A 26056-nucleotide genomic window follows, 5' to 3' on the forward strand; every position below is an offset into this window, starting at 1 on the left:
TGAGGCACTTGTGATTTAGGGCTGTATAAATAAACATTGATTGATTGATTGATAAAATGAGTTTGACACCTCTGACCTAGATGAATGGGAACATCCATAGACATTTAACACTGGACTTTCATACAAAAGGTAAAAATAGGGTCACCACTGTTAGCACCAAACATGAAAACAATCCATTGTGTTCCTCACGTGTGTATGTTCCAACTGTTCATGACGTCAGGAAGGAAAAACCTTTGACCCACCCCTAATTAGGTTTGCATCAATTACTTTACAGTTGGAAAAAACAAAACAAAACACAAAGCAGGTTTCGCTACACACCTTAAAGGCCTACTGAAACCCACTACTACCGACCACGCAGTCTGATAGTTTATATATCAATGATGAAATCTTAACATTGCAACACATGCCAATACGGCCGGGTTAACTTATAAAGTGCAATTTTAAATTTCCCGGGAAATATCTGGCTGAAAACGTCTCGGTATGATGACGTTTGCGCGTGACGTCACAGATTGTAGCAGACATTTTGGTACAGCACGGTGGCCAGGTTAAGTCGTCTGTTTTCATCGCAAAATTCCACAGTATTCTGGACAGCTGTGTTGGTGAATCTTTTGCAATTTGTTTAATGAACATTGAAGACAGCAAAGAAGAAAGCTGTAGGTGGGATCGGTGTATTAGCGGCTGGCTGCAGCAGCACAAAGTTGTGTCTGGGTTGACTTCCTCCGTCTCCGGGCCGCCGACCGCACCGATGATCGTGGTGAAGTCCTCCGTCACGCCGTCGATCGCTGGAACGCAGGTGAGCACGGGTGGTGATGAGCATATGAGTGCTGGCGTAGGTGGAGAGCTAATGTTTTGAGCATAGCTCTGTTGAGGTCCCGTAGCTAAGTTAGCTTCAATGGCATCGTTAGCAACAGCATTGCTAGGCTTCGCCAGGCGGGACAGCAGTAACCGTGTGGTTACAGGTCCAGGGTTTAGGTCAGTGTCTCCTGAGAGTAGAAGTAATAGTAGTATTGTTGATCTTCGGTCTATCCTTCCAGTCAGGGGCATGTTTCTTCTGTTTCTATCCGCAGTTAAGCACGATGCTATCACGTTAGCTCTGAAGCTAAAGTGCTTTGCCGATGTATTGTCGTGGAGATAAAAGTCACTGTGAATGTCCATTTCGCGTTCTCAACTCTCATTTTCAAGAGGATATAGTATCCGAGGTGGTTTAAAATACAAATCCGTGATCCACAATAGAAAAAGGAGAGAGTGTGGAATCCAATGAGCCCTTGTACCTAAGTTACGGTCAGAGCGAAAAAAGATACATCCTGGCGTCCTGCACTGCACTCTAATCCTTCACTCATACTTTCCTCATCCACAAATCTTTCATCCTCGATCAAATTAATGGGGTAATCGTCGCTTTCTCTGTCCGAATCGCTCTCGCTGCTGGTGGGAATGATTGTAAACAATGTGCAGATGTGAGGCGCTCCACAACCTGTGACGTCACGTTACTTCCGGTACAGGCAAGGCTTTTTTATCAGCGACCAAAAGTTGCGAACTTTATCGTCGATGTTCTCTACTAAATCCTTTCAGCAAAATGATGGCAATATCGCGAAATGATCAAGTATGACACATAGAATGGACCTGCTATCCCCGTTTAAATAAGAACATTTCATTTCAGTAGGCCTTTAAAAATGCTACACTTAGGGCCTGATCTACTAAGGTTGCCAAATAGCAATTATAAAAGTGGGCGTGTTGTGGGTGATCAACTAAGACTGCGTGTACAATAAATAACAAGTGCAAAAGTGCTGCAGTCCACCTTATTTAAATGGGGAATTTGCATGTGTACTGGCTGTCACCATGGAGACACTCATTTCCCTACACATTTATGGCACTATATGGTCCAACCTGTGGCATTTTACATGCAACAAACAAATATATGTACCACCTTTTCAGGGCTCCACTGAAGCACAATCTGGACAACAGAATGTACTTTTAGCACGCTGAGGGTGCGCTCTGGAAAGCGCTGTGGTTGGTTTCTGGAATCATCCCGACACAAGACGATGCATATTGCAAGTTTTATTCATATAGGAGATAGTTTATAATAACGTATGTTTTATGTTTTATGGGACGGCGTGGCGAAGTTGGTAGAGTGGCCGTGCCAGCAATCGGAGGTTTGCTGGTTGCTGGGGTTCAATCCCCACCTTCTACCATCCTAGTCACGTCCGTTGTGTCCTTGGGCAAGACACTTCACCCTTGCTCCTGATGGGTGCTGGTAGCGCCTTGCATGGCAGCTCCCGCCATCAGTGTGTGAATGTGTGTGTGAATGGGTGAATGTGGAAATAGTGTCAAAGCGCTTTGAGTACCTTGAAGGTAGAAAAGCGCTATACAAGTATAACCCATTTATCATTTATTTATTTATATGAACAAACTGACACCATTAAAAAAAGAATCAATTCAATTTGTTTTAATCAGCCCAGTAAAGGGGAACTGCTTTTATTGGAGATTTTGCCTATCATTCACAATCCTTATGTAAAACAAGAAAACATATGTTTTTCTTTATTTTAATGCATTCTAAATATTAAATAAATGCAATCAAAAGTCTGCTTACATTGGAGCCTATAGGAGTCGCTCTATTCTGCATATGAAGTCCTTAAAAACACATCCTAACACCATTAAGGTTTTATATACATGATGTAATATATATGTACTGTGGTAACGGGCACATTTATAATAACATTTGGTATTTACGTATTTTTTACATTTTAAAGGGGAACTACGCTTTTTTATGCGATCGCCTCCTTTCTCACAGCAGTTTAGCAACTGAGCCAGTTTGCATGAACATTTCAGACATGCTAAAATATAAGCGCAAAACAGCAGTCCCAGAACAGTTTTAGGATTGATAAATCACATTTTGAACGCTAAATTATTTTATTTGCATTTCCTCCTCCCAGTATTGGGGGCGTTTTAATAATCAGCATATATTCTACATATCATGAAGACAAACATGCTAAATTGATAGCGCTCTCTATTTTGCTCATTTAAGAGACGCAATCCTCTGAGCACCAGCTTAGTAGATCAGCTTTGCGTGTGCTATCAAGTTTGCATGTTTATTACGCACAAACTTTTTGTAGGTTATGCCCCAAATGTCTATGAGTTTGATCTTTTTTTTTTTTTTTTAATCAAATTATCATTTATCATTGCTGTTAAAATGTGACTGTAATGTTAGAACTGTAGCTCATACTGTACTTGTGCTAGTTTGGCTAACATTTTAATCCCACTCCTTAATCCATCCATCTATTTTCTACCGCTTGTCCCTCTCGGGGTCGCGCTGGGTGCTGGAGCCTATCCTTAATGTTAAAGTAAAATATTGTATGGGACATATATACACTATATTGCCAAAAGTATTTGGCCACCCATCCAAATGATGAGAATCAGGTGTCCTAATCACCTGGCCCGGTGTATCAAATCAAGCACTTAGGCATGGAGACTGTTTCTACAAACATTTGTGAAAGAATGGGCCGCTCTCAGTGATTTCTAGCGTGGAACTGTCATAGGATGCCACCTCTGCAACAAATCCAGTCGTGAAATTTCCTCGCTCCTAAATATTCCAAATTCAACTTTATCATAAGAAAAGTGAAGAGTTTGGGAACAACAGCAACTCAGCCATTAAGTGGTAGGCCACGTAAACAGACAGAGAGGGGTCAGCATAGTGCAAAGAATTCCTGCACGGTCAGTTGCTACAGAGCTCCAAACTTCATGTGACCTTCCAATTAGCCCACGTACAGTACGCAGAGAGCTTCATGGAATGGGTTTCCATGGCCGAGCAGCTGCATCTAGGCCATACATCACCAAGTTCAATGCAAAGTGTGGGATGCAGTGGTGTAAAGCACGTCACCACTGGACTCTAGAGCAGTGGAGACTCCTTCTCTGGAGTGATGAATCACACTTTTCCATCTGGCAATCTGATGGACCAGTCTGGGTTTGGAGGTTGCCAGGAGAACGCTATATTTCGGACTGCATTGTGCCGAGTGTGAAATTTGGTGGAGGAGGAATTATGGTTTATATACAAAGTTTATATAAAGTTAAGTTTATATATAAAGACAGAACAATAAAATCATATGGACAGCCATAAGTGTTTACATTTTGCTTTATATTTATTATTTTACTTATTTTTTGCCTGGTTTTGTATTTGTTTTGTATCATCCCGTGAGGTATATATTACTTCTTTTGTTTTTTTGTTCGGTTTGTACTTCATGAAGTTTTGCACTTGTGTTTTTTTGTGTGTGTTTTTGTTTGTTTTCGTTATATTTGGATGTAATTGTTGGTTTATATATCTTTAAGTAAGACTATGTATTATGTTGAAGGGGGCAGGAAAATATAAGATTTTTCTTCATCCTGCTCCTTCTCAGGCATGGGTGTGTAACTGTGTAACTGAATAATTGTGGTATAATTGTCTATCAAAGATGCACATCAATGAAGGAGATAAATAAAAATGAAATGAAATGGTGCGGGGTTGGTTTTTCAGGAGTTAGTTCCAGTGAAAGGAACTTTGAATGCTCCAGGATACCAAACCATTTTGGACGATTCCATGGGATGGCACTTCAAGTTCATATGTGAGTAAAGGCAGGTGACCAAATACTTTTGGCAATTTAGTGTATGTTTAATGTTTAACAAGTGCAATGTTATGTTGTTTTTTTAAAAAAAAAGGGAAGTTCTACTTTCCATTAACAGTTTAATGCTAAGTTATCCTTAGACTTGATGTAGTCCTTCAGTCAATATCAGTGGTGAATATAAACACAACTCATGTGCAGTTTTATTCAAACAATATCTATTTGATTGATTATATTAGAACACAGGCTTTGTCTCTGTAATTGTTGGGGATTTCCTCGCTATGAAGTAAAGCTTGTGTAGCACGCCACTAATGTTCAAATTCTGAGCAACATGTGACGACAAACCCAAATATGTGGAGCGAAACCATCTTCAATATAAAAGTTTCTCCCTCCCTCGTGATTTACTGAGCGTCTCCAGATGTCATTAATGACTTGTTTTGCTTTGAACATACTTATAGTTGCTTTTTTGATATTCAAGGCTCTTTGATATTGTATGGAATTGAGAAAATGATGTTGGAAAATGGGTAGCACATGTTGGAGGACATGCTTAATGAAGTTCTGCAGGCTGCTTAGGGTTTGTTGTGTTTGTGGAATGTCAGCATCACCGGCAGTCACGCGCACTACATTTATTCCCTGACATTTACTGAAGTAACTTTTTGGATTGATTGTATTTGTCAGAGTAGTTTTAATGCAACATACATTGAGTTTTAATCCCAATTGCTACATTTATTTATATCATCATTATGCATTATTATTAATGTGGCTCATCAGTGAGAAGCTGAAATAAGCCAGTATTTGTAGGGTATAGAGTTGTCCTAATACCAATATTTCGGTACCGGTACCAAAATGTATTTCGATACATTTCAATACTTTTCTAAATAAAGGGGACCACAAAAAAATTGCATTAGCAGCTTTATTTTAACAAAAAATCTTTGGGTACATTAAACAAATGTTTATTATTACAATTTAGTCCTTAAATAAAATAGTGAACATACTAGACAACTTGTCTTTTAGTAGTAAGTAAGCAAACAAAGACTCCTAATTAGTCTGCTGACGTATGCAGTAACATATTGTGTCATTTATCCACCTATTATTTTGTCTACATTATGAGGGACAAACTGTAAAAATTGATTATTATTCCACTTGTTCATTTACTGTTAATATCTGCTTATTTTCTGTTTTAACATGTTCTATCTACACTTCTGTTAAAATGTAATAATCACTTATTCTTCTCCTCTTTGATACTTTATATTAGTTTTGGATGATACCACACATTTAGGTATCGATCCCACACCAAGTAGTTACAGGATCATACATTGGTCATATGCAAAGTCCTCATGTGTCCAGGGACATATTTACTGAGTTTATAAACATAATATACATTTAAAAAAACGGAAAAAAGATTTTGTGACGATAAAAAATATCGATGTAATCATAGTAGTATCGACTAGATAAGCTATTGTACTTGGTATCATTACAGTGGATGTCAGGTGTAGATCCACCCATGGCGCCTGTTTACATTCAGGCGCGCTAGCTTTTGTTAGCGGTGACGCCGGTGAGCTATTGTATCCTCCTACGGTGTGTAGTGAAGCATGTTTAGCTATTCCTCGTCCTCCGGTGATAATGGTACTTGTAAGAAACTCACTTTATTTGTCGCCATGGAGACAAGGATTAGTGATTTAGAAGTAGCTACAACACTGTGGATGGATGTTCGCTGCTAGCTAGCTAGCCATGTCTTAAAGCACCTCTTCCTGAGGGTGTTTCAGTGTTATAACTTCACATACTTTTTACACCAAAATGCGTCCATTCTCCCTTTTCTGTCTACACACTGTCTGTTTGTAAGTACTCCGTGATTGTGCGCTGCCGAACATGCTCCTCTGCTCGTAAACCGATTTGCTTATTAATACGTGTCAGAATATTCTCAAAGAAGACACTTTAATTACACGATATGATACCAGCACATCTACCAACTGGTAGAGAGAACTAGTGGACAGAAACATTTTAACGAATGCCATCCATCCATCCATCTTCTCCCGCTTATCTGAGGAGGGGGCAGCAGCCTAAGCAGGGAAGCCCAGACTTCCCTCTCTCCAGCCACTTCGTCCAGCTCTTCCCGGGGGATCCCGAGGCGTTCCCAGGCCAGCCGGGAGACATAGTCTTCCCAACGTGTCCTGGGTCTTCCCCGTGGCCTCCTACTGGTCAGACGTGCCCTAAACACCTCCCTAGGGAGGCGTTCGGGTGGCATCCTGACCAGATGCTCGGACCACCTCATCTGGCTCCTCTCCATGTGGAGGAGCAGTGGCTTTACTCTGAGCTCCTCCCGGATGACAGAGCTTCTCACCCTATCTCTAAGGGAGAGCCCCACCACCCCGTGGAGGAAACTCATTTCAGCCGCTTGTACCCGTGATCTTGTCCCTTCGGTCATAACCCAAAGCTCATGACCATAGGTGAGGATGGGAACGTAGATCGACCGGTAAATTGAGAGCTTTGCCTTCCAGCTCATCTCCTTTTTCACCACAACGGATCGATACAGCGTCCGCATTACTGAAGATGCCGCACTGATCCGCCTGTCGATCTCACGATCGACTCTTCCCTCACTCGTGAACAAGACTCCGAGGTACTTGAACTCCTCCACTTGGGGCAGGGTCTCCTCCCAAACCCGGAGATGGCACTCCACCCTTTTCCGGGCGAGAACCATGGACTCGGACTTGGAGGTGCTGATTCTCATCCCAGTCACTTCACACTCGGCTGCGAACCGATCCAGTGAGAGCTGAAGATCCTGGCCAGTTGAAGCCATCAAGACCAAATCATCTGCAAAAAGCAGAGACCTAATCCTGCAGCCACCAAACCGGATCCCCTCAACGCCCTGACTGCGCCTAGAAATTCTGTCCATAAAAGTTATGAACAGAATCGGTGACAAAGGGCAGCCTTGGCGGAGTCCAACCCTCACTGGAAACGTGTCCGACTTACTGCCGGCAATGCGGACCAAGCTCTGACACTGATCCTACAGGGAGTGGACCGCCGCAATCAGACAGTCCGATACCCCATACTCTCTGAGCACTCCCCATAGGACTTCCAGAGGGACACGGTCGAATGCCTTCTCCAAGAATGTATTTTGAAAATACAACTATTTTTGTGTACACAATAATATTAAAACAGCATAAAAAAATGATGTGCACGTTTCATTAGTCAGTAGTTAACAATAAAAAAATAGATCACATGCCTTTAAAGGCCTACTGAAACCCACTACTACCGACCACGCAGTCTGATAGTTTATATATCAATGATGAAATCTTGTCATTGCAACACAAGCCAATACGGCCGGGTTAACTTATAAAGTGCAATTTTAAATTTCCCGCGAAACTACCGGTTGAAAACGTCTATGTATGATGACTTATGCGCGTGACGTCAATCGTTGAAACTGAAGTATTCGGACCCCATTGAATCCAATACAAAAAGCTTTGTTTTCATCTCAAAGTTCCCCAGTATTCTGGACATCTGTGTTGGTGAATCTTATGCAATTTGTTTAATGAACAATGAAGACTGCAAAGAAGAAAGTTGTAGGTGGGATCGGTGTGTTAGCGGCGGACTACAGCAACACAACCAGGAGGACTTTGAGATGGATAGCAGACGCGCTAGCCGCCGACCTCACCTTGACTTCCTCCGTCTCCGGGCCGCCAACCGCATCTATGATCGGGTGAAGTCCTTCGTCGCTCCGTCGATCGCTGGAACGGAGGTGAGCACGGGTGTTGATGAACAGATGAGGGCTGGCGTAGGTGGATAGCTAATGTTTTTAGCATAGCTCTGTGAGGTCCCGTTGCTAAGTTAGCTTCAATGGCGTCGTTAGCAACAGCATTTTTAAGCTTCTCCAGCCTGGAAAGCATTAACCGTGTATTTACAGGTCCATGGTTTAATAGTATTGTTGATTTTCTGTCTATCCTTCCAGTCAGGGGTTTATTTCTTTTGTTTCTATCTGCATTCAAGCCCGATGCTATCACGTTAGCTCCGTAGCTAAAGAGCTTTGCCGATGTATTGTCGTGGAGATAAAAGTCACTGTGAATGTCCATTTCGCGTTCTCGACTCTCATTTTCAAGAGGATATAGTATCCGAGGTGGTTTAAAATATCCACAATAGAAAAAGGAGAAAGTGTGGAATCCAATGAACCCTTATACCTAAGTTATGGTCAGAGCGAAAAAAGATACTTCCTGCACTGCACTCTAGTCCTTCACTCTCACGTCCCTCATCCACGAATATTTCATCCTCGCTCAAATTAATGGGGTAATCGTCGCTTTCTCGGTCCGAATCGCTCTCGCTGCTGGTGTAAACAATGGGGAAATGTGAGGAGCCTTTCAACCTGCGACGTCACGCTACTTCCGGTACAGGCAAGGCTTTTTTTTATCAGCGACCAAAAGTTGCGAAATTTATCGTCGATGTGCTCTACTAAATCCTTTCAGCAAAAATATGGCAATATCGCGAAATGATCAAGTATGACACATAGAATGGATCTGCTATCCCCGTTTAAATAAAATAATTAATTTCAGTAGGCCTTTAAGACAGCTCTCATGTTTTTCATCAACATCATTATTCATACTAATTCATAATCTAAAGTAACAGTTCTCTTACTTGAGTATATTTTTTTGGCTACTTTACCCACTTCTGCCACGAGTACACAAGCCACAACAACACACACACCATTGAGCTAATGCATGACTCCCGATCATGTTGTGGACCATAATTAATTACATTTGGTGTGTTGCTGCAATACCACCCATGTAGTGATCATCCAATTGTTCAGTCTGTCTCGGAGGGCTTTCCTCGCTTTTTGTATGTATGTTTATTCGACTAGCAAAAAGCCAAAAACATACATGTCCCATGGACAAAATGATTTGTTGGCCTTGGTGTAGGTTTCTTCTCTAGTGCATGAAACTACACACAACGCTACAATTTTACCTGGAAAAAAACTGACTCAATCCAATTAAAAGAGCCACTATGACACATTACAGGATTACATCATCCTGCCTCACACAACATGATGGTATAGTCTTTGGAAGAAAAAAATAATTTTTGATCCAAAGCTACACAAAAGGCAGCAATCAATGTATCAAAGCTCAGTAAGACTAATAAAGAAAGCCGTGTGAAGATGCTACTTTAATGATGGTTGTATATCACACTGATGGCTCTTATGACTGCCTCCAGCTCATCCGCTTCACATTTGGAGATGTTACAAACTTGGGTGGCGTGCGACTATCAGAATGATACTTTGACGTGTCAGTGCGCTTCCAGAGATGATTTCATGTTTGTCTTGTGTCGACTTGTCCAAGGGTGAGAACGGCAAGCATAAAGCCCACAAATGTTTGAACTGTACTCTTCGACTTTTTATGGGATGTCGAGCAGGTCTTTCAGAAACCAGCGGTGCTGACTCTGTGCTTTTTGGGGCCCTAAAGAAGACTTTGCCTACCAAATGACACATAGTGTAACTATACAACAAACACACACACACATACAGTATGCTGCAGAATAAATATAAGAAATTAATTAAAACATTTCTTTCAATATACATTTGTTTTCTTTTTCCGCCCTTCAGCACCACTCCTAAAAAAATTTCCAGGCCCTATTTCAGTCTTTAATATTAATAGGGTTCTATTTTATAAGTTGCTACTCAAATTGAGCCATCTGTATTACTTATTTCAACATACAGAAATAACCAATATTTGGACGTTTTTCATCAATTCAGAATTGTCCATAACCCAATCTTGATGCAGCGAAAGTATTGATAATTTCCCCCTGTTTTGTAGGTCTGGGAAAAATAGCAACACTGGGACATTCAACTTAATTGCAAAGACTAAAACTAACTGAAATACATCAATCAATCAATCAATCAATCAATCAAAGTTTACTTACAAACCCCGTTTCCATATGAGTTGGGAAATTGTGTTAGATGTAAATATAAACGGAATACAATGATTTGAAAATCCTTTTCAACCCATATTCAATTGAATGCACTACAAAGACAAGATATTTGATGTTCAAACTCATAAACTTTATTTTTTTTTTGCAAATAATAATTAACTTAGAATTTCATGGCTGCAACACGTGCCAAAGTAGTTGGGAAAGGGCATGTTCACCACTGTGTTACATGGCCTTTCCTTTTAACAACACTCAGTAAACGTTTGGGAACTGAGGAGACACATTTTTTAAGCTTCTCAGGTGGAATTCTTTCCCATTCTTGCTTGATGTACAGCTTAAGTTGTTCAACAGTCCGGGGGTCTCTGTTGTGGTATTTTAGGCTTCATAATGCGCCACACATTTTCAATGGGAGACAGGTCTGGACTACAGGCAGGCCAGTCTAGTACCCGCACTCTTTTACTATGAAGCCACGTTGATGTAACACGTGGCTTGGCATTGTCTTGCTGAAATAAGCAGGGGCGTCCATGGTAGCGTTGCTTGGATGGCAACATATGTTGCTCCAAAACCTGTATGTACCTTTCAGCATTAATGGCGCCTTCACAGATTTGTGTAAGTTACCCATGTTTTGGGCACTAATACACCCCCATACCATCGCAGATGCTGGCTTTTTAACTTTGCGCCTATAACAATCCGGATGGTTCTTTTCCTCTTTGGTCCGGAGGACACAACGTCCACAGTTTCCAAAAAAAATTTGAAATGTGGACTCGTCAGACCACAGAACACTTTTCCACTTTGTATTAGTCCATCTTAGATGAGCTCAGGCCCAGCGAAGCCGACGGCGTTTCTGGGTGTTGTTGATAAACGGTTTTCGCCTTGCATAGGAGAGTTTTAACTTGCACTTACAGATGTAGCGACCAACTGTAGTTACTGACAGTGGGTTTCTGAAGTGTTCCTGAGCCCATGTGGTGATATCCTTTACACACTGATGTCGCTTGTAGATGCAGTACAGCCTGAGGGATCGAAGGTCACAGGCTTAGCTGCTTACGTGCAGTGATTTCTCCAGATTCTCTGAACCTTTTGATGATATTACGGACCGTAAATGGTGAAATCCCTAAATTCCTTGCAATAGCTGGTTGAGACAGGTTTTTCTTAAACTGTTCAACAATTTGCTCACGCATTTGTTGACAAAGTGGTGACCCTCGCCCCATCCTTGTTTGTGAATGACTGAGCATTTCATGGAATCTACTTTTATACCCAATCATGGCACCCACCTGTTCCCAATTTGCCTGTTCACCTGTGGGATGTTCCAAATAAGTGTTTGATGAGCATTCCTCAACTTTATCAGTATTTATTGCCACCTTTCCCAACTTCTTGGTCACGTGTTGCTGGCATCACATTCTAAAGTTAATGATTATTTGCAAAAAAAAAAAAAGTTTATCAGTTTGAACATCAAATATGTTGTCTTTGTAGCATATTCAACTGAATATGGGTTGAAAAGGATTTGCAAATCATTGTATTCCGTTTATATTTACATCTAACACAATTTCCCAACTCATATGGAAACGGGGTTTGTATATAGCCCTAAATAACGAGTGTCTCAAAGGGCTGCACAAGCCACAACGACATCCTCGGCTCCGATCCCACATCAGGGCAAGAAAAAACTCAACGCAATGGGATGACAATGAGAAACCTTGGAGGGGACCGCAGATGTAAAGTAGCCCTCTGCTGCTTTACTGTGAGCTGGCAGCGATATCCTGCTGCTCCATCATCGCGTCGCATTCCGTCAAAGTTATTCTATATTATAAATAATGCCTCTCATCTGGATGATTTAAAGGATTTAGCCATAAATTTAGAAGTTGTCCATCTGTGACATTTAATGTACACTCTGAGATAGAGACAAATACACACAACCAAAGACAGTGTCTGATGGGAGACTTTTCTTTGTTAACCCTTTGTGTGCATGATGATTCATTCTTCATATAAAGGGGAATTTATGGACATCCTGTCAGTCTTCAGCAAAGTAAGAACAGACATTGTATAGTAGGCTTTCGTTTTATTATGTTTGTAGTTTGTATTTTTTGTTTAGCACTTAGCAATACTGCTACATGATGCTTAGTGTTTCACTAAAGCTGGATCTGTTTAGCAGAGCTTATAAAACTTGCAGATCATCCTCCTTATGTTCGGATTCAACAATACAATTTTATGGATCGTATTTTTTCCTAAAGTAATTGTTGTTCCTAACTTTACGTCACGTGATGAGGTGTCTGGCTAGTTTTGTTCAATGTACATACACACACACAAACATGATACATACATCCACACACACATCCACTGTACAATTATACATACACATGCACATACACGTTGTTGCGTTTGACCAGATGTTCCTCCAAGTGGGATGTAAAACGCTGGTCAGTCCCAAGTTCCTTAGATGACATATAAACTGAACTCAAAAGTACCACCAAACACAGGATAGGTATTTTGTAATTTATTTTCAAATATTTGAGAATAGAGACCAGCCTTGTACAACACATACAAATGCATAGCCCAAATTGATCTGAAAACATCCCGGAATGCACTCTCCTCTTCAATATCTCCCCCCCCCCCCCGCCCTCACTTGTCTCACCTCAAACACATGCTCATTGTGCTTCTTATCTAGAGTTGGGCTGCAGGAAAGCAAGGAGGATTCCTTCTCTCTGCCTTCCACCCCAAGGCCATCCCCAGTGCAAGCACTTTGTCATGAGATGATTAGAAAAGCAAAGAGTACAATATGGAACATTAGCTATATGTAATATGACTATGAAAATTAATAAGTAACACAAAATTATGGATAAATGTGGATATATGAATCCGTCAATTCCCCCTTCAAGATCTTCTAAAAAGATCTTCATCACTAGTTCAACACTTCTAAAACACGCCCCTTTTTGAGCAAGCTAGCAATAAACAACAGCATAGTTACATGGAAGATAGATGGAGGGAGTCCACGTCAATGTCGTCATGGTCAGGGAAGGAAACCAACAATTCTCGAAAGTCTCCATTTTGCTTGACCCCCTTCAGAGACATAGCAAACCTAGAAACAGGGTGGGGTTGACCTTTGACAGCTCTAACAAAGATGCGGGTGCATGGGCGATAAAGCAACCGCATGAGGCTATAATGGCCAAGAAAACTTTAAAGGAGACTAGGGCAGACTTAATTATGTCAGTCCACCTGCCAAAGGTGGTCTAGAGCCAATCTTTAAAGGGGTCAGAGACACCGGAAACTTCAGTAAGTTCCTTAGACATGGCTTGGAGGCCTTCTAAGGCCTTCTGAACCAAGCCATTTATGTCAGTCAACTTAAAGGGGGCGGGATAAGTGTGGGGAAAGGGGACGTCCAGCGGAACAAGCAACACAGTCACCCAGGTTTTGGCATCCACCTGAGCCACAGGTTTACCTGTACCCACTCCTAAGGTCAAAGTTACCAGGCCTTCGGTGGTGATGTCATTAGCACGCACAGATGTGAGAGCCTTTGAAACACCACCGAGGTGGGGTGGTACTTTAGGTGCTACAGAGGGTGTAGAGGTAGTTAACGCCCTCTCAAGGACATTAATTTGAATAATTCCTTTAGAGTCTGTATCAGTCAGGTCAACCCCCAAAACAACATATAAGGGACGATGGGCACCACTTACCATAGTATGTTGTCTGCATCCGACACCAATGGTTCAGGGTTGGGTCGTAACAAATATAGAGGTTATTACCACGGTAATTGCTATTGTGTCCCCCGTAATTAATCACACTGCACAGGTCAAAAAAATAAGTCTTGCTATCCCCTTTGACCCAGTCTATTTAAAGTCCGCTGTATGTTCTAAGACATTTGTCAGTCACTGTCGTCAGGAAGGAAGAACTGAGACACAAAGACAGTAGAACAAGCCCAAGCAGCAGTCTGTCAGGGAATACTAGTCGGGTGTAACATCCTGCCTTTCGTCTATCAAAATCAGAGTAATTTAGGTAACAAAACGGGGATAAACATCAAACTTTTCACTTAATGTAACGACACAGATAGTTATGCTGCAAACAAGCAAGAGAAATTGGATAACTTCGAGTATAAAGGCTGGTCTCAAATAAGGATATACAATATAGAAGTTGAAAAGAGTAATATAGGTAGAAAATCTCTCTCTCAGCGTCGTCTTCTGGGCTGTAGGATTATGTGTGTGTAATTAAAGCCTCGCTCTTCTATGACCTAGAGGGGGAGAGGTTACTAGCACAATCACCCCTTATGTGTGTTAACTCGTTAACACACACACTAAAAAATTAGTCGTTTTCTGCTCCCGTTCTTCTTCAGATGCCTCAGGCTCAAAAGGCGCTGCTAGGGGGTCGAGTGGGGCAGATGTAGTGGCGATGTCAGCAATGACATCCGCTGGTAATCTGTCAGGTTCTTCAGCAGGAGTGTAGAGGGAGAGGTGGTACCAGGTGTCCCTTTAACCAGCCAATCGAAGGGCGTGGGACGTCCGTTCCACGACCTTGAAGGGACCAGTCCACCCGGGCTCCGTCCACTTGCGTTTGATGACCTAGATCTTGACCCTCTCAGCGGGCGGAAGGGAATCTGGAGTGGCGGGCTGTCATCCTCGTATCTGTACAGAAGAACTGGCACACAAATTCTGCATTTTTTGTGTAAAATACCATTTTGGTTTTACGCTGAGTCCTCCTTCCATGGGGGGCTGCTGGTCCTGTGAATGGCTGACCAGTATGCAGCTCATAGGGTGAAAAACTCAAAGGGCGGTAAAACAGTTTTATTCACGGACCTTCGAATGATCATTAACGCTAATTGCAACATGTCAATCCAATTAAATTTGGTCTGTGCACAGATTTTAGCCAATTGGTTTTTAATGTTCTGGTCCATCCTTTCAATCTTACCTTGGGACTCAGGATGGTACCCCAAACCTGTGTTCTAGTCCGAAAGCCTTTTCGACCAAGGCTAAGTGAGTATTTTTTTAAATGGTTGCCGTTGTCTGACCTAATATTTTTGGGGAAACCATGTCGGGGTACTAGGTCATTCACAAGTCATTTAATTACTGATATTGCATACTCTTTTGAGGTTGTTGTTGCTTCCGGCCAACCACTGTAATTGTCAACACAAGTCAGTACGTACCTTTTCCCTTGTACCGTATTGATCATATCAGTGAAATCAAAGACTATACATGGTTCACCCTCACCTCCTCCATATTCTAAATTTGATCTACTAAAATACTATCGATGTGTAAAATCGTTATTTTCAAATTAAAATTAGTTATAACTTCTTACCCACGGGAAAAACGTTAAAACTATGGAATGTGTCAGAGTCGGATGATTGTCGATTTTGTTCCAAGGAGTCTGTATCTACCCTCACTCACCCCCTTCTGTTTCTGAAAAAAGGACTGTGTTAGTAATACTATCACTTTCACAAACATCTAAGAAAAAGGTCAACTAATAGCCAAGTAGCGGAGGACAAGTCATGTTTGAGGTCAATGATAGTCTCTTTAGCCTCTTTGGTCCACTGGGGGGTGTTGTTAGGGTAGGGGACCCCTTAGCAATATCACAAATAACTCAAACTCCACTAAATATGCTTATATTTTATATTGTCACAAATACTAGAAAAATACTACCCGTATGGCGGATGCTTTATCAATAGTATTTTGAAATTTTACCACACCTGGTGGCCCCAATAATTGATTAAGTCAAGCTCATGTTGTAGAAAGTCGAATGATGCGGACACGTTTGTTACTGAATACTTTCTATCAGACTTCTGCCATGGCAACTTTGTGTATGTAATGAGCAACTATAATTATTTGATATGCTTAAATGTGTAATGTGTCGTTTTAGCTCAGCTGTTGTGTAGCTGCTAGCTCCTCGTAGCCTACAGGTGTCTAAAGTGCAGCCCATAGTTATGTGTTTAACACAACTATGTGCTAAACCTAAACAATTGAAAATGTGGTATTTGGGTGTCGGTGTAATGTTTGGCAGCTACGCCGTGTCTTATCATTGCACCTAAGTTCTTTGGTTTTGTAGGCGAGACAGAGAGCAAGGGAACAATGTGGGACACTATTGTGTCCATCTTATACCATGCTAGCTGTTGCAAAGATAGGTCAACATGAGCAGCCACACCTTGAGTTCCAACATATATAAATAATCATAACATATGGCGAGTTGGGTGGCAGAACACACGGAAGCATCTCAGTCAGTCAGGGTTTTCACTGTTAGAGCAGTTGGATGTCAGCCATTCCTGTTGTTTCAGGCTGTGGTATGAGCTTATGGAGGAGCCTTGGTAGTGGTGTCGCAGCTTGGTGGTTGAGCCGTCAGGTAACACCAGGAAGGTTCCTTCTGTGCGATATTGAATGTCAGGGTACAGTCTGTAAAGGAGGTCATTACCAATCTGGCAGGGTGTGTGCAGGTCAATCACGAAGGGGTGCTTTAGTGTGTGTCCCGCAATCTGAACCGGAAGTGGTTTGGTGACAGGTAACCTTCTTGTGACCCCAGCGAAGCCTTCAACCTTTAATAGAAGTCCCAGCATTTTTCTGTCTACCTAGAAGACCCAGAGAGGGGTCATTTGGCCCGACGCTTTTCCCGAATACACTAATCACTCATTTTGTTATGGTAATGAGGCTGTTAGGGGCAGTTTGTCTAGGTAGACAGAAAAATTATACATGTGGGAAATGCCGAAAGGAGCAATGGCAGTGCCAGGATTGTGAGTGACTGCTCAAATGTATGTCAGTCACGTTCACATGGACATGGTTTTTCATTCTTTGTAAATATGCTTTTTTCTTTGTAAATTTTTTTTTTTAAACTATTTTTGGCACACAAAAATAACAATTGCTTCTGCAACAACCCTCCACACCAAAACTGGGAAAACAGTTGCTTTTTCATTCTTTGTAAATATGTTTTGTTTTGTATTTTTTTTAACAATAAATGTCAGAGTGTTGATCCCTTCATTCTGTTGATCCTTGCAAAAACACACACAACCTACCTCAGAACTAAAGCTTGAGCTGTAAGGTCCCCTCCCCCACACAGGCTCAAGTGGCCCCCTGCCGTGTGCCACTAACAGCCACATTTTCATAACAAAAGGAGTGTCCACAGGGGGGACTAGGGGTCAAATGACCCTCTTGTGTGTTTTCTAGGTAAAAGTGTCAATTGACCCTTCTCTGGGACTTCGCGTGTTAAAGAGGAAGCACACAGTTTCTTTGGTACCTCTGCATTCAGAATCAAATGGGTGGCGCCAGTGTCAATCACAAACTGATAACATTGTCCGTTGACACTCATGTCCAGCAGGGGGCCAGTCTGTATCTCCTGCTGGGGCTCCTGCGGTGGGCGTCCTTTGCCACGCTTTTGTGTTCATTTTTTGGCACTATGGAACATTTCCTGTTCGGAAATGTTCGGACAGTCACGACTCCAGTGACCAGGCTGGTCACAGCCGAAACAGTTTCCACCCCGGACTGGCTTTGAAGCACCGTGTTGTCCACCACCCGAGTCCAACCGTCTGGTCGCACGTCTGTTGAGGATTCTTTCCTCCACCTGTTGGAACTCAGAAGCAAGGTCACCCAGTGCTGAATATACCCTAGCTGATTTTTTACTAATTAGTTCTTTTGACCTTTTATCTTCAGCGATCTGTAAATTAAGGAGTCATTTCCTTGTTGCTCTGTCATTAGCCCTATTTTGCATGGGATGAATAAAATGTCCTACCATATATTGTTTTTGGCACCGTGTATATCAGGGTTAACTTTGTCCAAAGTGTTTGGCCAAAGGTTCCCTCCCGGAGGTACAGGTGGGAAAGCAAGGTCAACAATGGCTTGCATGTATGCATCGGCAAGAGACTTATATTGTAGTATGTCCAAAGTGTTAATGTCATGTGTCAAAAATGTCTGCCGGAGAAAATGGTCAGACGTGTACAAGGGGTTAATTTTCGGAGGCAGGATTAATCTTAGAGGGGCCGTGTTAATACCTCCTTCTCTTGTCACTGGAGTAGGGGGCGGTGGCCTAGTCAAAGTCTGGGCGGGTCGTTTGAATTGTCTTGCGCATGCGCGGCAGACAAAAAAACAATCAGTCAATTCTGTCATTAATCATCGGTTCTTTTGCTGCATTTCGTTTTTCCACGTAATCCCCGTTTACTTTTATCATACGCCAAACTCTTAAATTCTCACCCTGAGTGTTCCATTTTCACCAGCGCACACACACACACACACACACACACTCAGCAGCACACACACACACGAGCACGCGTAAGCACTCCCGCACACACACACACTCAGCAGCACGCACACACACGAGCATGCGTAAGCACTCCCGCACACACACACACACACACACACACACACACTCAGCAGCACACACACACACGAGCATGCGTAAGCACTCCCGCACACACACACTCACACTCAGCAGCACACTCTCTGCGTTTCACTTTACTATAAAACTTCCAGTTACTTTTTTTTAAATTTTTTTTTTACCAGACGTTTGAGTTCACAACTTTTCGAGTATAATAAACTCCCTCTTAACCCTTTCAAGGAACGTTCTCCTTTTTTTTTTTTTTTTTTTTTTTTTTTTTAACCCGCTAGTTCCATTGTCGACAACCGTCCATTCAATTGATCATTACACAGTAATGATTAATCACATTTTCCCCAGCCGCCATCACATTCTTGTCTGTCACACTCCTTGGCCATTGTGTCCATTTTTTTTTTCGGGGGCCTCGAACCCCTGAGATTTATCGTACAATACGCAGCTAGAGCTTCTAACTCTAACCCGTGCAATTTATCGTACAATACGCAGCTAGAGCCTCTAACTCTAACCCGTGCAATTTATCGTACAATACGCAGCTAGAGCCTCTAACTCTAACCCGTGCAATTTATCGTACAATACGCAGCTAGAGCCTCTAACTCTAACCCGTGCAATTTATTGTACAATACGCAGCTAGAGCCTCTAACTCTAACCCGTACAATTTATCGTACAATACGCAGCTAGAGCCTCTAACTCTAACCCGTGCAATTTATTGTACAATATGCAGCTATAGCCTCTAACTCTAACCCGTTACTATTTGCTTACTCGTCAGTGAAGCAGCCCGTCACGGTAATCTTGACACAATGACGTGAGTGGTATTCACAACTTTTATGCAATGGTGGCTACGGCAAAATGCAACCAATCTATCAAAATGCAATCAATCAATCAAAATGCAATCAATCTATCAAAATCACCACTCTGTGTCTGGGGTACAATTCTGTGTTTGACTTACAGACCTCAGGACAGACTCCTAATGCATATTTTATCTAAAAAGAAAGGTTCTGCTTACCTTGAATTATGTTTTGGCCATGTGAGTCTGTCCAGAAGATTGCAAGAGAAGGTCCAATTGTCAGCGTGTCATCTCGGACGAAGCCCCCAAATTGTTGCGTTTGACCAGATGTTCCTCCAAGTGGGATGTAAAACGCTGGTCAGTCCCAAGTTCCTTAGATGACATATAAACTGAACCCAAAAGTACCACCAAACACAGGATAGGTATTTTGTAATTTATTTTCAAATATTTGAGAATAGAGACCAGCCTCGTACAACACATACAAATGCATAGCCCAAATTGATCTGAAAACATCCCGGAATGCACTCTCCTCTTCAATATCCCCCCCCCCCCCCCCCCCCCCCCCGCCCTCACTTGTCTCACCTCAAACACATGCTCATTGTGCTTCTTATCTAGAGTTGGGCTGCAGGAAAGCAAGGAGGATTCCTTCTCTCTGCCTTCCACCCCAAGGCCATCCCCAGTGCAAGCACTTTGTCATGAGATGATTAGAAAAGCAAAGAGTACAATATGGAACATTAGCTATATGTAATATGACTATGAAAATTAATAAGTAACACAAAACTATGGATAAATGTGGATATATGAATCTGTCAACGTACATACACTCATGCATACAATCACGTATTATCAATCATATATTTACGTAGGTTAGGTTGAAACTAGAGATGTCCGATAATATCGGACTGACGATATTATCGGCCGATAAATGCTTTAAAATGTAATACCGGAAATTATCGGTATCGGTTTCAGAATTATCGGTATCGGTTTCAAACAGTAAAATGTATGACTTTTTAAAACGCTGCTGTGTACACGGACGTAGGGAGAAGTACAGAGCGCCAATAAACCTTAAAGGCACTGCTTTTGTGTGCCGGCCCAGTCACATAATATCTACAGCTTTTCACACACACAAGTGAATGCAAGGCCTACTTGGTCAACAGCCATACAGGTCACACTGAGGGTGACCGTATAAACAACTTTAACACTGTTACAAATACGCGCCACACTGTGAACCCACACCAAACAAGAATGACAAACACATTTCGGGAGAACATCCGCACCGTAGCACAACACAAACACAACAGAACAAATACCCAGAACCCCATGCAGCACTAACTCTTCCGGGACGCTACAATATACACCCCCCGCTACCCCCGCCCCCACCTCAACCTCCTCATGCTCTCTCAGGGAGAGCATGTCCCAAATTCCAAGCTGCTGTTTTGAGGCATATTAAAAAAAATAATGCACTTTGTGACTTCAATAATAAATATGGCAGTGCCATGTTGGCATTTTTTTCCATAACTTGAGTTGATTTATTTTGGAAAACCTTGTTACATTGTTTAATGCATCCAGCAGGGAATCACAACAAAATTAGGCATAATAATGTGTTAATTCCACAACTGTATATATCAGTATCTGCTGATATCGGAATCGGTAATTAAGAGTTGGACAATATCGGAATATCGTATATCGGCAAAAAAGCCATTATCGGACATCTCTAGTTGAAACACAGCACACTATTAAAGCTTAACTTATTCTTACTCGGGGTGTCAACATTTATTGGCATGAATCACGATTCTTATTTGTAACAACTCTTAATCGATTCAAACAAATCAAAAATGTATTTGAAATTGTGTCTATCGTTCACGATCATTGTCGAAGACATGACGACGGAAGGATTTCAATGCTTTCTAAATATTAAATAAAGGTAAATAAAAGGCCGCTTACCGGCCACTACTATTTCCACCCATAAAATCCAATGAATAGCCATACAAAAACCTCCAACAAAACTCAATTTTCATTTTCTGACTTGAATATTAACAAAGTATTGGTGATATTGTTATTATAAGCCAGGTCATTAAAATGATTACGAATAAAAAATAAAATTCACTTTACCTTATCAGTGAATCTTCTTGGCGTGCAGCGGAAGGGAAAGGGTTGGGTGGTAGAAAGAGTGTCGACAACACTGTGGATATTTCCTGAATGTTCCAAACCACACATTCCATGTACACTGAGACAAGGTTTGTACAATAAGGCATATTTTTATTCGTTCTGCGGTTCATAAATTAATGAGTGGATTGTAAATGGAGGATTATCCTTTCCTCAGAGTACTTACCATTTGTTCTTTTCCCTGACGTAGACTTCCTCCGAGAGGTTTATGGTGTAAATGTGAGAAACAGGCACCGATCTAGAAAAAACACAAGTAAGGCAAACCGTAAGAAACCAGAACTTAAAGGCCAGCTTTAGTATAAACAAGAAAGAAGAACTCATTTGCATGTACGACAGAGAAACACAAGTATTACTAGTTGGACTGATGACAAGGATCTGATATGGACGGCTCACCTCTTTTTCATTCCGGTCGAGATTTTTACGTACGCGTTTCTTTTTCATCCACCACCCAAATCTTGATTTCGCACAAGATGTCCTGTTTGAGAAGAGAATGAGGCAGAAGCCATTAAATCAGGGGTGTCCAAAGTACGGCCCGGGGGCCATTTGCGGCCCGCAGCTAATTGTTTACCGGCCCGCCATGCATTCTGCAAAAATTGCAAAATTGATAATATTGCAAAAATTTTAAAAAACATTTAAAAAAAGTGGAATGAGGTGAAATCTAACAAGAAAAAGTTGCAATGTTGACACAAAGCTGCCATGCAGGCTGTTTTGTTTCTTTTGTCTTTGTTTATTTTTCTTTTTTTTGCCATTGCTAAAAAAAAAAAAAGACTAAAAATCTATGCTATAATGAATTATTACTTAAAAAGTATCACTTTAAAATGTTTTATGTGGAAAAAATATTGCATATATTGTGTGGTTGCCATAAAAAACATCAAAGTTTTATTTGACAAAAGAGTATAATACAAACAAAATAATAGTTTGACAGATATATCTGAAGTTGATCTCGTAATTTAAGTGTTAAAAGTAAAAAAAACCTAATAAAAATGTATCACTTTATGAATGGGGAACCTTTTGGATCCCAAATATATTTAGTAGGATTTTATTTAACTTTTCACTGTGATTACTCAAAAATATTAAAGAATTAAAATCAATGGTGTCCTGCATTATTGATCTTTTAGGGCTCTAATGACTAAATACTGCATATTTCAGTTTTACTATAAAAAACTAAGTTGTCTTTGACAGAAAAGGCATAAAGCCTTTTTTTTTTTTTTTTACTTTATATCAACCTGAAGTTGATATAGAGATTTACTGTAAGCGTTAAATAAAAAAAATAAAAATGTTTACTTGTTTTTACATTTTAATGACTGAGACCCTTTATGGTCCCCGGGAGCCCTAAAGGTTAAAAAAAAAAATCCATATATTTTGTTAAGGTTTTTAAAATGAAAAATATCAAAATGGCCCCCGCATGCTTACATTTTTCCGTGTGCGGCCCTCAGTGGAAAAAGTTTGGACACCCCTGCATTAAATAGATGAAAAAGAATATTAATCATTTCCTAAATACAAAGCATCCTGATGCAAATAATGACTACGCAAATCCCATAGGGGTGACGGAAGGATGGCCAGCGCCTGAGAGCTGCAGCCTGCCACCATGGCCCCCCACTCCCTCCCCTCTGTTGCTAGATATCTCGAGATGTACGTTGTAATATGTATATGTGCTTTGCTATGGAGGTTTTTTCCCACTCCAGACTGGGCCCCCTTAGGAGCCCAGTCTAGATTGGATTTTTTTTACTCATCCTTCCCCAGCGTTTACCTTTTTCCCATCTTTTACGGGGCGCCTTGTGGTGACCCATCAGCGTTCCTGCTCTGTAACCCTGTACACTGTTTAGAGTTTCATAAATAAAAATATAATACTCGAAGAGAACCAATATGGATACAGAGCTAATGTTTCAACTTCAATGGCTTTAATTGAAATTACAGAAGAAATTACCAATGCAATAAATAGTAAAAAATGTGCGGCAGCAGTGTTTATGGATCTAACTAAAGCATTTGACACTATTAATCACAATATTTTAATCAAAAAACTAGAACGATATGGCATCAGAGGGTTAGTCTTAAACTGGATAAGTAGTTATCTAACAAACAGGAAACAATACGTGAAGCTAGGCGAACACACGTCTACAACGCTAAATATACCCTGTGGTGTACCTCAGGGATCAATACTAGGACCTAAATTATTCAATCTCTATATAAATGACATTTATAAAGTTACAAAAGATTTAAAGTTAGTATTATTTGCGGATGATACAACAGCGTTTTGTTCAGGAGAGAATACACAGAAGATAATACAAATAATAACAGAAGAAATTAACAAATTAAAAAGATGGTTTGACAAAAATAGATTATCGTTGAATCTCAGTAAAACTAAGATAATGCTATTTGGTAACAGTAGAAGGGAAAGTCAAACACAAATACAAATAGATGGAGTAGAAATTGAAAGAGTAAATGAAACTAAATTTGTAGGTATAATGATTGATGATAAATTGAACAGGAAATCTCACGTAAAAAATATACAACATAAAGTAGCAAGAAACACACCAATAATGAATGAAGCAAAACATGTTCTAGACCAAAAATCACTTCATATTCTCTACTGCTCACTAGTGTTACCATATCTGAGTGTAGAAATATGGGGAAATAACTACAAAAGTACACTTCATTCACTAACGGTGTTACAAAAAAGATCAGATAGAATAATACATAATGTTGGATATAGAGAACATACAAACCCTTTATTTATTGAATCAAAATTACTGAAATTCCATGACATAGTGAATTTGCAAACAGCTAAAATTATGTACAAAGCAAACTATAACCTGCTACCCAAGAATATACAACAATTCTTCTCAAAAAAAGAGGAGAAATATAATCTTAGAGAAAAACGTAATTTAAAACATTTGTATGCACGTACAACACTTAAGACCTTCAGTATATCAGTATGTGGAATTAAATTATGGAATGGATTAAGCAAAGCAATCAAACAATGTACGAATATGATCCACTTCAAGAAACTCTTCAAACTTAAAGTGTTTACAAAGTACAAAGAAGAAGAACCATGACAAACATTCTCAATTTAATTCATTCATTCATTCATTCATTCTTAAAGTAATCTTACTTATCTCATCATATGAAATATGACTTACTTCACCAATTATTATTATTAAATTATTACTATTATTTATTTATTTATTTTTATTGTGATTACTTATGGAGTTTATTGTGAATAAATTGTGAACAGGAAGTGAACAAAAAGTTTTAGCAACTGTTATGTAAAGAAAAGGGGTAGGATTAAATAAGCTCTGCTTCTTCCTACTCCTTTTCGAACATGTTGAAAAGAGAAACTGGAAATTGTGATGTATCATGTTGTATGCTTGCATGTTCCAAATAAACTCAAACTCAACTCAACTCGACTGTTTGTCTAATCTTGAACGGGTTTGTGCTGAAAACAAAGTTTCGTTGTACTTGTGCAATGACAATAAAAGACCTATCCTATCCTCACATAGTCTTTGACAGAGATGGCATGAACAAGACCCCCTTACTAGATCATGACAAAATTCCCCCTGGGTTGTCTCGCCCTACAGTCACAATTTTGAACATTGATATTCCCCATTGACAGTTGAAGCATAAGCAGCGAATGGGCACGGGGGTTCGGGCAAAATTGGAAAGAGCGGGGAGCTAATTGGAAGTTGGTTCGTTAGGTGTAAATTACAGATTCTTCCTCAGGCACTTTAAACAATGTAGCCAAGCTGAGTATTCACAGAACTAATTATTCATTCTTCTTGGATAAAAAATATTCAGCAATCCCAGCAGCATCGGCGAGGTCCTCGAGACCCCAGTCGAGTCTGGTTCTTGACAGGATGTGGAAGCGGAAAAGGGTGGGAAGTGGGAGGGAGGTCGATATAAAAGTTGTATTAAAGAAACGGAGCCTATTATTGTTGATCCAGCCTCACAGAAATTAGCGGAACACATTCTTATTGTTCCTGTCAACTTGACATGCCTCTTCATACAAAAACTTGCCCACCCCCTGAAACACTCCCCCTTGCCTCTTTCCCCTCCCCAAACCCTTAGCGCACTTCACAATCATACTGCCTTTTGAAAGAAGTGAGGGGGAAAAAAAAACCTCGCCAGAGCCTCAATTACACAATGGCAGAAAAAAGCTCCACACGCTGACCCCCGGCCAGCTGCATTCACTCTGAGCACATCTCTCTCTGCAGGAATTCTATAGACCTTTTAGTCAAGGCAGCCAGAGTGCAGCCAGCAGGAAGAAGGCGCACACACGCCGCCCGCCCGGCCCAAGTCTTCACAGAGAGATTAATCATCTGTGAAA

At 40.8% G+C, this 26056-nt stretch overlaps 1 long non-coding RNA gene and 1 pseudogene across 1 annotated transcript in view; one reads left to right on the plus strand and one right to left on the minus strand.

The window, feature by feature from the left end:
* Nucleotides 1–26056, plus strand: part of LOC133665394 (uncharacterized) — a 707793-nt gene that overhangs the window by 126491 nt on the left and 555246 nt on the right. The window lies entirely within an intron of this gene.
* The window catches only part of LOC133665234 (obg-like ATPase 1), a 207555-nt pseudogene that overhangs the window by 69315 nt on the left and 112184 nt on the right, over nucleotides 1–26056 (minus strand).

This window comes from Entelurus aequoreus, linkage group LG14 (assembly GCF_033978785.1).
Source record: "Entelurus aequoreus isolate RoL-2023_Sb linkage group LG14, RoL_Eaeq_v1.1, whole genome shotgun sequence".
Taxonomy (NCBI): domain Eukaryota; kingdom Metazoa; phylum Chordata; class Actinopteri; order Syngnathiformes; family Syngnathidae; genus Entelurus; species Entelurus aequoreus.